Source organism: Triticum urartu, chromosome 3, assembly GCF_003073215.2.
Source record: "Triticum urartu cultivar G1812 chromosome 3, Tu2.1, whole genome shotgun sequence".
NCBI lineage: Eukaryota > Viridiplantae > Streptophyta > Magnoliopsida > Poales > Poaceae > Triticum > Triticum urartu.
In genome coordinates, this window is record NC_053024.1 from 561,899,288 (window position 1) to 561,910,278 (window position 10,991).

The window sequence follows — 10,991 nt, forward strand, 5'->3', positions numbered from 1 at the left end:
AAGCAATTCAGTTGACAAACTGAAAGTGATAAAGAAAAACTTTTACAAACTCTGTTTGCTCTTGTTGTTGTAAATATGTAAAGCCAGCATTCAAGTTTTCAGCAAAGATTATAACTAACCACATTTGCAATAACGCATAGGACTCAAGTTTACTCATATCAATAGCATAATCAACTAGCGAGCCATAATAATAAATCTCGGATGACAACACTTTCTCAAAACATTCATAATATGATGTAACAGGATGGTATCTCGCTAGCCCTTTCTGAGACTGCAAAACATAAATGCAGAGCACCTTTAAAGACCAAGGACTGACTAGACATTGTAATTCATGGTAAAAGAGATCCAGTCAAGCCATACTCAATGTAAACTAACAGTAATGAATGCAAATGACAGAGGTGCTCTCCAACTGGTGCTTTTTAATGAGAGGATGATGACTCAGCATAAAAGTAAATAGATAGGCCCTTCGCAGAGGGAAGCATGGATTTGTAGAGGTGCCAGAGCTCGGTTTTGAAACAGTGGTGAATAATATTTTGAGCGGTATACTTGCATTGTGAACATAACAACCAAGAGATGGCGATATCTTCCATGTTACACACATTATAGGCGGTTCCCAAACAGAATGGTAAGGTTTATACTCCCCCTTCCACCACAAGCATCAATCCATGGCTTGCTCGAAACAATGAGTGCCTCCAACTAACAAGAGTCCTTGGGGGAGTTTTGTTTGCAGTTATTTCGATTTAGTTTGAATATAGCATGGGACTGGGCATCCCAGTGACCAGCCATTTATCTTGTGAGTGAGGAGCGGAGTCCACTCCTCTTGAGAATAACCCACCTAACATGGAAGATACAGACAACCCAACTTCCTACATGAGCTATTCGAGCATACAAAACAGGATATTTATTTGAAGTTTTACAGTTTGGCACATACAAATTTACTTGGAACGGCAGGTAGATACCGTATATAGGTAGGTATAGTGGACTCATGTGGAATAACTTTGGGGTTTAAGGGATTTGGATGCACAAGCAATATTCTCGCTTAGTACAGGTGAAGGCTAGCAAAAGACTGGGAATCGACCAGCTAGAGAGCGACAACAGTCATGAACATGCATTAAAATTAATCAACATCGAATGCCAGAATAAATAACACCATGAGAACGTCTCCGTGAAGTTTCAGGTCATTCCGAGAATGTTTGCTCCTGCACATAAATAACACTGTTGGCGTTCTGGGAACGGGGGTCCCCAGACTTGCCTGCCTGCGGCCTGTGGCGTGGCTCAGGTGGGGGCCCAGTGCGGCCCATCTTCGTCAGCCCAAGCTCAAGACCCTCGTGAGGGGCCAAGCCTCGTGGGGCGGACGACAGGAAGCTTCCTCGAGAGCGGCCTCATTAGGCAGGCTCGCGAGGATGCGGAGAGATCAATGCAAGGGTACCTCGCGAGGATCCCATGACGCAAGCCATGACGATCAAGGCCAGGCAGGCGCCAGGCGGGTGCCGGCCTACGCAGGGTCCTTGTTTCCCCTTTGGTGCAATGGGGGCAAGCACAGGCCAAGGTATCAGGCATAGGTTACCATTCCGGTGCAACGAGACCAAGACTAGTCGGTCGGCCAGACGGAGGTCACCGTGGAGCCCAAGGCGGCGTCATCACCAGTGCTTTTGGCAGCCGAAGACCACCTTTGGTCAGGATAGCTTGTACTAGATGTTCCCCTTCAAAATGGCCAATTGTTGGCGCCCTTCCCGCTCAATTATTCGGGGAGAGGCCCAGGGCCTCTATAAATAGAGCTAGCCTCCACAAAGAGAGAAAGGGAGAAACCCAGTAGAGACTAAGTAGAACACACTGCACCAGCTCAAGAACACCCCTCGTGAGGCTGTTCTTCCCTTGTATTGTCCATCATCAGCCCAGAGGCAATCCATCACACCACACACCGGAGTAGGGTATTACACCACAACGGTGTCCCGAACCAGTATAAACCTCGTGTCTCTTGTGTTGTTCATCATTTTCATCTTAGTTTGCACGAGAGGATCGAACGTAGATCGGTAGGGGAGAGATCTTCGTGCACACCCCAGTGTTCGAACCTCAAGGGTCTGCCGGAACCCGAAATCCGACATTTGGCGCGCCAGGTAGGGGTGCGCCGGAATCTTTCTTCCGCTGTTCGCGTGTGATCTTCCGTTGTGTCCATGGCTGACGCTCGTCGGGCTCGCGCCGAGCGCCAGGCTGCTCGCGCCACTCGCGTCGCCCAGACGGCGCCCGTCGGCGGCCCCCCTCGTCGTTCCCCATCGCACGCCGCCAACGCCGCCACCGGCCCGACGGGGAATGAGCAGTAGGCCTCGGCCCAGCATCCTTCGGTGCGGCGGGATGGCCGCACCGCCACCCCGTCGCTGACTCCAGCTGGCTCGTCGTCCCACACCCGTCGCGCACCCATGGATGCGCACGCCTCACTGCTCTTGGCGCGGGAGCTCCTGCACTATCGCCCCATCGACGACCTCAACGAGGACTGGCTCGCCTGCATCACCGAGCTCGTCAGTGCCGCAGGGGGCTCCCCCTTGCGGTCCCTCTCACTGCCTCGCCCTCCGTCCCGTGCAGGGGGCGAGGAGGCGCCTCCGCCGCCTCCTCCCCAAGAAGGTGCCTTGGCTCCAAGGCGTGCAGCCCCAGGGCGGGACCCTCCACGTCCGGTGCCTGCGCAGTAAGAAGGGAGCTGCCAAGAGATCCCACGTCCCCGAGAAGGTGCTCGCGCGCTCCTAGCGCCGGCGCGCCGAGATCGCGCCCCAGCACCTCCACGACAAGACCCCGCGCTTCTCCCAGTGGCGGCGCATGGTGACCTGCAAGAACAAGTCCAGCAGCAGCAAAGGGCGCCGGTGGCCACGGCGGGCTGCCTCGCCTTCACCCCCGAGCTGCGTGGCGTCACATGGCCAGGCAAGTTCAAGCCTGACCTCCCTGCCCGCTACGATGGCACAGTGGACCCCGCAGAGTTCCTGCAGCTCTACGAGCTGGGCATCGTAGCTGCCAACGGTGACGAAAAGGTTATGGAGAATTGGTTCCCCATGGCGCTCAAGGATGGCACCCACACCTGGCTCCTGAACCTGGCTCCCGGCATGATCTCCTCCTGGAGAAAGATGTGCACTCGCTTCATCGCCAACTTCCAGGGCACTCGCGACCGGCCCCCGGCCGTTAGCGACCTGCGCCGCATCAAGCAACAGCCGGGAGAAACCCTGCAGAAGTACGTCCAGTGCTTCAACTATGCTCGCCTCAAGATCCCCAAGGTGACTGAAGAAGCTATCATCTCAACCTTCTCCGACGGCGTGCGCGACGTCAAGATGAAGGAAGAGCTAGCAATCCATGAAGACCTGTGCACATACCTTGAGCTGTTCAACTTGGCGACTAAGTGCGCAAGGGCTGAGGAAGGGCATCTCTCCCTCCTCGAGCTCCCGGCAGCCGACCCGGAGGAAAAGAAGCTCAAGGCCAAAGACGTGAAGCGTAAGGGGGCTGCCATGCTAGCAGCATAACTGGACACCAAGAGAGGCAGGGATCAGCCCGAGTCATCCAAGGGCAGACGGTACTGCGTGTACCACAACCTCCACACCCACAACACCAACGAATGTCAAGAGCTCAGAGCCGTGCATGATGGGCGAATCGGCCGACGCCCAGAGCGCAACGATATGGGCTATGGCCGAGGAGGAGGAAGAGGTGGTGGACGATGGGAGGACCGTGGCCTTCGCCAGGGATGGCATGACCGCCGTCGCGAGGACCGCTGGCAGGACCTGCCTCGCGAGGGAGGCTGGAGGGACCAGCCCCGTGAGGGTCACCCGCACGGCAACGCAGGCCTCCCTCCTCTGCCGCCTCCACCAAGGAGGAACAAAGACCAACACCAAGACGATGGGGCTGGGGGCTTCCAAGAGCCGCGTGCAATTGCTTGCATCTTGGGTGGCGCCCAGGCCCCAGCCTCACAGCGCATCTTCAAGCAGTTTGCTCGCGAGGTGAATGCAGTCCTTCGCAAGCTTGAGGCCACGCGCCCTCTCAGGTGGTCTTCATGCGCGATCACACTCAGTTCCGCAGACCAGCTCAAGTGTGCGGCAACGGCCGGAATCCTCCCGATGCTTTGCTCCCCAGTCATCAGCAACGTGTAGGTCACCAGGACCCTCATCGATGGTGGGGCAGGACTCAACGTCATGTCCATCGAGACGTTCGACAATCTCCAAGTGCCGTACGACCAGCTTCAGCCGACCAAGCCTTTCTCAGGAGTCACCGATGGTTCCACTGTTCCAATTGGGCAGGTTCGCCTTCCGGTCACCTTTGGGCAACACAACAACTACAACACCGAGCTCATCGACTTCGACATCGCTCACATCCGCCCGCCGTACAACGCCATCCTCGTGTACCCAGCCCTAGCCAAGTTTATGGCAGTGACTCACCATGGTTACAATGTCCTCAAGATGCCAGGAAGCGGTGGAGTCATCACTGTACCCTGTGAAGAAAGGGACGCAGTGTGCTCGCTTGAGCGTGCATTCCAAGCCGCAGCAATCGAAGACCCAGATCATAGGAGCGGGAGGCCTCCCGAGGCGACCCTCAAGAAGAAGAAGACCTCACCTGGCCCGAGCCACAAGGAGGCAGGCACCTCCGGAGGTATTGCGTCAGGATTCGTGCCCGATCAGGGAGCGCCACCCTCTCACACATAGGAAGGCGCGCCCGGTGCCCTCCTCAGGCAGGGCTCGGGGGCTCTCTCTTGGAGAGCCACCGACCTTGCCAAGGTCGCGGGGGAGGCGCTCGGGCACCACTTGGAGGGGTGCTTTCAAGCACGCTTCCCTCAAGAAGGTACAAGTCAAAGGAGACCAAACCCTCAGGAGTTCATCGCAAGGAACACCCATGAGCTACAAGAGTCCAGAGTCATGCGCGGCAGCCGCCGCTTACCTGCCGTGGCCCCACACCCAGGCGAGGATGGAGGACTGCGCGTTTGCGTTGACGTACCAGGGCTCAACCGAGCTGCGTCCTAGAGGCGCCTATGGCCTTCGGCTGTAGGGCGCTGCGAGGGACCACCTCACAGCTACGTTCGCATGCCCTCCGGCCTGCCGAGCGTGGTCGCCGCACATCAGCGCCTGTTGAGGAGCATTCTGGAGGCTCAGGAGGTCAGGCATCGCGCGGTCCTGGCGGAGGTGGCGATGGTCCCCGAAGACCTGCACGTGCCACCGGAGCCTCCCGAGGCCCCTGGGCCTGGGGGCTCATGAGGGCCGACGTCTTCACCGTGCATCGCTCACTTCCTCGGCATCACTCCATCTTCAATAGCACCAGGTGAGATCTTTCAGAGTTCTACTTTCAGCTGGGAGCACCCACAGGGCTGCACCATTCCCAGGCCGCGTGGGTCCGCCCCCGCGGCATGTATCCATTTTGGTTATGCTCTTTATTTACCTTGTTGGGGGTGCCCCTCGGGCTGCATCATCCCCATGCCGCTCGGGCCCGACCCAGCGGCGGTTGCTTTTACCTGCGCTTGCTTGAAATTGGATTTCCTATGTGCCTAACATACCTGACCTAATCACCTACTCGATCGACGCCTATCTGAAGAGCCGCTCGCTCTGGCACGGCGCGTGCGCACGGGTCCGTCCCTGCAGCGTTGATAAACCTGAGTGGTCGAGCTCTGGCCGTGGCAGCCCCGCACGGTGCCACCTCACCAGGCCCTCAGTGCCTTGACCACTCCCTGGAGTGACCATAGGTTGGCCGGCAACCGTAACGACAGGTTTTGTTTCTCCTCATGATTGGTGTGCAGGACCTATTCCAGGAGCAACATTGGGGGCATCGTGAGCTCTCTCTCCCCCTCTTCGGCACGGATCACTTGCACGTTAAAGGGGGGGGTACCTGAGCATCGCGACTCATGGGCTCGTAATGGCTCTCCAGCCCTCACCCCCTGGCCTTGACCCACGGCATCGCGACCTGTCATACCAGCGGCGGTTGAGCTCGCTCGAGGGCCGGGACCTGAGGACGTAGAGCGTTAAGGCAAGTGCGGGGGAGTGGGAAGAAGCTCGCGAGGGCCTCACCCAGTAGTACCTCGGCCACCGCCTCTCGGGCCAGGCGACTCTCCGAGGAACTACGTCAGACGCACAAGATAAGTCACGCCCTCGCAAGAGCTAGACCAACGCAGCGCTAAATCCCCGCCCAGTGCAACTCTGTCACGCCGATGCTACCTTCCTTTCTCGCACAACAAGGATTGCTTGAGCTCTAAAGGGGACTTCCCGAGCATCGTGACTCGGGGGCTCTTACCGAAACTTGGGCCGCTCACCTCCTGGCCTTGACCACGGCATCGCGACCTGGCATACCAGCGACGGCTGAAGCTTGCCTGGGGACTGGGACCTGTCAGCGTAGAGCACCAAGTCCTCGTGAGGATAGAAAGGGGGAGCTTAGCCGGAACAGAACGGACACCTCACGCCAATTCATATTAAGGATATTGTATTTACAAATGGCACGGCAGACGCCTTACATACCCCCGCGGGGTGTTGCTTTAATTCCTCGCAGGGAACAAAAGGTGCTAACCCTAAGGGACGCTACTTGATAGCACCTCCCGAAGCGACGCCATCATCAACAGTGGGCTGCCCAGTGACGGCGCCAATCCCATCCAGATCAGTGGCGTCGGCGGCCTGATGCAGCTGCCCCACTCCAAGCGCAGCGCGAGCTCGGAGGCTCGTAGCTGTCATCGCTCGTCTCCGGGGTCGCGAGGAGTTCGGGGGAGCCGCTGAAGCCCTCAGTCCCTCCGGTGCTGCCTGAGGAGCTGCAGGAGGACCAACGGGCGGGGTTGGTCCTCGCCAGTTCGTCACCCCTGCCGCTTCCCTTAGGGCAGCATTCCAGCCAGCGTCCTTCTGCATCAGAGACCTTGAAGAACATTAAGGAGGCGCCTTCATATTCAAGACGGATCACCAAGGCGCCGTCCGCGCGACAGACCCGGGCAATCTCACCCCAGCCCTGGGTCATGAAGACCTTGCCCGTAGCGACGACCGCGACCTCCGCAACAGTTGCAGGGGTGCCACAGTCGGCGTGCTGCAGCCAGAGCTCAAGGGCCCCGCTCGGCGGCATCTCGAAGGCGAAGGAGGGAGGAAGGTGGATCCACAAAATTGGAGGCATGGCGGTGTGGAGCACGAGCTCGCGAGAGGAGCGCTCCGTGTGGACTCCAGCAGGGACGACGCGCACCACGGTGACTCGCCGGCGTCGGCGGCGACGTTGTCGGTGTTGCTCGGCGCCCTCCCACCTAGCGCCTATGACGCGGGCGTACAAGGACAGCGGAAATCCAGGCAGTGGCCGCTCGTACCACGGCCTCGACACCTCCTGCCAGGCACCTTCGTCCCGGTGACAGAGGATTGGCCGCTTCTTTGGCGGGAGGGGGTCAGGACCCTCTCTAGGGCCATTCCCTTCTCCTCAGCTGAAAACCGGCGGATCGGTGCCATTGGTGCAAGAGGAAGCAAGGATGAGGAAGAAGAAGAGGAGGAGTAACGGAGAGGGGTGAACTGGCGGAGCTCACGCAGCCCCGAACATATAGCCCGGGAAGGCCAACCGCCGAGCACCATGACCTCAGGTAATCATGACCCATATCTCTGCATGCAGGGACTTGTCAAGTCGTGCGGTTGCCGAGGCGTCGTGGGAATTTGTCACATCCCTAGTTCTGGTATGACCTAGACCAGCTAGTCAATTGTGCATCATGTTCAGATTCCATTTAAATTTGAAATGGGGATTGTGAAACCCTCAGAAATCATTTCTGGAAATAACCCATATAAAAATTGCTCCAAAAAGGTCCAAGAAAATGTTCATGTTGCTCTCTGAAAATATTGGTCAGAGGTAAAAATCAAACCAATATATTTAGGAACTCATAAATATTTATTTTGGCCATTTGGAATTAATGCAATAATTAATTGGTTGGATATATATATATGATATATATATAATATATGTCCAAAATTTATGCGAGTAGTTGAGGAGCTCTGGAATAATACCACTAGCCCGTGAAAAAATTGGCATAAGAAAATAAAATGGTTTAGTATTTTTATTAAACCAAACAAATGTCAGAAAATAGAAAAACAAAAATGGAAAAACCTACCTGGACCTTACCTGCGGCCAGCTCCTGTGCTGGCCCAGCACTGTGCGGCCTGGCCCGGCCCAACTGGCCAAGCCAGTCATCCTCCTTGCCAGGAGGAGGCGAAGGAGGGCACGGCGAGCGCGCGCATGCACGCCACGCTCCTGCCTACCCACCCCCTTCCCCTCAGCGTTGTCCACACCAGAGAGCTCCACCGAGCCCCCTGGTCTCTCCTCACTCTCTCCCGAGCTCTCTCCTCTCCTCTGCTCGTCTTCTCTCCCGCGCCCGAGTGCTACCGTAGCACGTCGCCGTGAGCCACCGCGACCATCGCCACCGCCCCGTCCCTTGCTACTGTCCAGGAGCACCGCCGCCCTTGACTATGCCTCCTCGTCGAGCTGGACGACGCCAGGAGCACTGCAGCGTCGCCACCGCCGTCATCCCCTTCGTCGGAGCCACGGATCGCCGCCGCTAAATTCGTCGCCGACTGGTCCTTCCCGAGCTCACCGACGACGCCTTCGAGTTCGCTGTGAGCTCCCCTTCCCCCTCCCCCTAGCCCCATAGCTCGAGCGCCCCCTAGCCCTGTCGGCCACCTTGGCCGAGAGCTCGGCTCCGCCCTTCATGTCGCCGCCGTGGCCACAGCTGCCACAGCTCGCAACCGAGCTCACCGCCGTTCTCAGTGCCCTCCCACGCGTTGTTTGCACCAAACCGTAGCCCCCTAGTGCCCCATAGCGCTGAACCCGCCGTTCCCGTAACTCCGGCTGCCGCGGATGACCTCGCCGCGGTCGTCTCCGGCCACCCCTCCTCCTCCCACCTACCCCACTAGATACGGGAGAGCACGAGCTATGCCCCGGTGCTCCCAGCCGCCGCCCCGGTGCCCTACAGCGTGGACGCCGCCGCGTCCAGAGGTCGCCGCCGACGACCCTAGCCGGCCTGATGTGCGGGCCTAGCCTGACAGGTGATTAGCTTAAGGCTAATCACCGTTTAACTAATCCCTGACGCTGACAGTGGGCCCAGGCGCCGTAATCCTTTAATTAGATTAGTTTAATAACCCCCTGTTAACTAACCGGTCAATGACGTGTGGACCCCACACGTCAAGTTTGACCTGGTCAGCTCCGTTGACCTGCTGACGCAGGCATCACGCAATGCTGACACAGTTTTTCATTCTCTGGTTTAAAATTAAATCAGGAAATTCCAGAATATATTCAAAACTTCAAAAATTCATAGAAATTCAACCGTAGCTCAGATTGAAATAATTTATATATGAAAAATTATTAGAAAAATTCAATCTATTCATCTGTACCTGTTTGATGCATGTATAACCAACATATACTTGCTGTATAGGTGAAAACATATAAATGGCATTTATAAAGATTTAATTTAGAGTTGCATTTGAACCTTGGGTTCAAATGGACCTCTTGCAAATAGAATGCTAAATGCATTAGCTCAAAGCACATCACATAGTCATGCCATGATCATGCATCATATTGTTGCATATGCTTGTGTTTGATTATCGACACCGTTCCTTCTCGATAGGTCCTGCTCCGGAGACCCTTCCAGAGTACCTGTCTGAGGAGCAATGCCTTCCTTGTTGATCTACCAGGCAGGCAAACCCCCTTGTTCATTCCGATACAATCCTACTCTCTCGCTCCTGCTCTCATTTATTGCATTAGGACAACAATGATCCAACTGCTACTTTATGCTGCGGTAGTTGAACCCATTCCTCTGCATGACCTGTCATTGCCACAGTAAATAGTTAAAACCCACTAGCATGTGTAGGAGTTGATTGAACCATGTTGTGTTCTGGCCATGCCATGCCTGCTATTGCTTAGAGTTGTGTCAGGTCTGATTCATCGGGATGAATTGGAGTGGTATGATATGTTCTGGTGCTGAGAGTTAAGCGTGTGAACACGATTTGGTAAAGGTAGCGGTGAGAGGCCATGTAGGAGTACATGGTGGGTTGTCTCACTGGAACCTTCCTTAAGCACTGAGTTCCATGTATGTTGTCCAATGACTAGCTACTACCACACATTGGAATGCTTAAGTGCCCCTCTCGACTTATTAGCCAACTTGATCTCTGTCCAGGAGTCACAAACAGTTTCTGGTGTTTGTAGGTAGTGTTAGTAGTCTACCAAGTCGCACCCGACCAGGTGGGCTTGGGACAGACTAGACACAATTGGCACGGTGTACCAAGCGTAGATCCATCCGGCGAGGTGGGCTTGGGAACCCTGCACATATCGTTTGGGGCCGTGAGCGACACCCCGGCCGGATCTCCTAGCGGATGGAACCCGAATAGGCGATAAACCTGGACTAGAGTCTTGTGTGGTTAGTCAGGTCGTGGACGACACCCTCGCCAGGCTTCCGTTTGAAGGTTGCCGAGATACATGACGTGTACTTGGTGATAAGTGGTGAGAGCATGTGTGAAGAAGTACACCCCTGCAGGGTTATCATGATCTATTCGAATAGCCGTGTCCTCGGTTATGGACTTCTTGGATGCTTACGTGGTACATAGATAACTTAAAGTGGATACCCTAAAATGCTCAAGACAAGTGTTATTGCTATGGATGGCCTTCTCGTAAGGAGACGAGCATGAATCCATAGTACTGTATTTGATGTGGAGTTTAGTGGACTTGTGTGCGCTGCCTCACCACAAAGAAGTTTCTCGTTGTCGTAGAACAGGATAGCCACTGAGTCAAAGCTGGCTTGCTGCAACTAACCCCACATTACCTTCTTGATGAAAATGCATGTATGATAGGATCTGATGTAAGTCTTGCCGAGTACCTTTGTACTCACGTTGCTTTATTTATGTTTTTGCAGCGGAGACTTCGATCTTATTAGTTTACTTGGACTTCGACGAGTAGCTTGCACCTCAGCTACGATCTTGTACCCTTGGGATGGACTTGTAGATAGTCAGGCTTCTTAGCCTTTTTCTTTTGTAGTTGTATGTACTCAG